Raw genomic sequence first — 2010 nt, 5'->3', positions numbered from 1 at the left:
ATGGATATGGGAGCAGGGAAGTTTATATCTCAACTAAGGGAGCCATTTTAGGGTTTACAAGAGAATTGATTCTAGAGGGGTACCCAGGTCCAAGGAGAGATCCCCAGATTGTTCCCTGAACAGCAGAGGAGAGGGTGCCTGAACTGGCCTTGGCCCATAACCATATTGATAAATATTTTGCATATCACCATAGAACCTTCATCTGGCGATGGATGGAGATAGAAACAGAGACCCACATTGGAACACTGAACTTAACTCCCTAGGTCCAAATGAGAAGCAGAAGGAGGGAGAACATGAGCAAGGAAGGCAGGATCAGAGGGAACCTTCACCCGATGATGAATGGAGATTGAGACAGAGACCCACATTGGAGCACTGGACTGAGCCCCCAATGTCATCAGTGTTTTTGATCTTGGCCATTCTTACAGGTGTAAGATGGAATCTCAGAGTTTTTTTGATTTGCATTTCTCTGATGGCTAAGGATATTGAACATTTCTTTAAGTGTCTTTCAGCCATTTTAGATTCCTCTGTTGAGAATTCTCTGTTTAGGTCTGTACTCCTTTTATTTTTGATTATTTGCTCCTTTAATGACCAATTTCTTGAGTTCTTTGTATATTTTGGAGATCAGACCTCTGTATAGTGTTGGATTGGTGAATATCTTTTCCCATTCTGTAGGTTGTAAATGCCCCTCAACCAAAGAATAGATAAGGAAAATGTTTTACATTTACACAATAGAGTACTACACAGAAGAAAAAAATAATGACATCTTGAATTTTGCAGGAAAATTGATGGAGCTAGAAAACATTATTTTGTGTGAGATAACCCAGACACAGAAAGACAATTATCACATGTACTCACTCATAAGTGGTTTTTAAACATAAAGCAAAGAAAAGCAGCCTACAAATCACAATCCTGGAGAACTTAGACAACAATGAGAACCCTAAGAGAGACATAGATAGATCTAATATTCATGGGAAGTAGAAAAAGACAAGAAATCTCCTGAGTAAATTTGGAGCATGGGGACCCTGGGGGAGGGTTGAAGGGGAGGAGAGAGGCAGGGAATGGAGTAGAGAAAAATGTACAGCTCAATAAAAATCAATAATAAAAAGAAAAGATGGTTCACTAAAAAAGATTATATATATTGAAAAAGAGAGAAAAGAGTGCAAGGGACATACAGGGGAGAGTTTGGAGGGAAGAAAGGGAGGAGCAAATTATGTAATTACATTATAATCTCAAAAATACTAAAACTGTTTTAAAAGAGATTATGCTCTTGCTTCCAAGCTTTTAAAAATGTGGCTGTATGTATGATAATTCAAATATTCTCTAGAATGGGAAATTCCCTGTTACAATATTTTCTGGTCAGTAGAGATTTCATTAATAGAGTGCAGCACTAGAACAAATCTGTTTATTGATACAAAACAACAGGGAGCCTACTATACCTGCACCAGAGGTACAACATTAGGATTATGAGCACAAGTATTCCTACAAACTCAACAATCTTAGATGTAGTGGCAATTCACTTGTGTTGTAATAAATTAAACTTGCCTGAGGATCAGAAAAGTAAAATAGCCATGCTGGCCAACTTTAAAGACCAGGCAGCAATAGCATACACCTTTAATCCCAGCAGTGACACTAATTTGCCATAGAAACCAGGAGGTATGGTGCACACCTTTAATCCCAGGCCTAGAGAGGAATATAAAGCAGGAGAAGACACCTTTCAAACTCAGTCTCATTCTGAGAGTCCTGGAGGCAAGATCATCATTTCAGATTGAGGTCAAGGTAAGAGCCAGTGGCTGGATACTTTGCTTTTCAGATCTTCAGGTTGAACCCCAATTTATCTGTCTGAGTTTTTATTAATCTTGCTTCACTTAATTCAACCAAGTCAGAGAGAAACCATAAGACAATAATTGAGGTAAATAAAGTCTGCTGTTTCTTCATCAATACTTTTTGGTCTGTTGAGAAAAATTACAGATAATATCCAGTTAGATGGCTTCTCAAAACTGCTTACCTCAA

Source organism: Myodes glareolus, chromosome X (genome assembly GCF_982192425.1).
Source record: "Myodes glareolus chromosome X, mMyoGla1.1, whole genome shotgun sequence".
NCBI lineage: Eukaryota > Metazoa > Chordata > Mammalia > Rodentia > Cricetidae > Myodes > Myodes glareolus.
Note: the sequence above shows the minus strand (reverse complement) of the source record.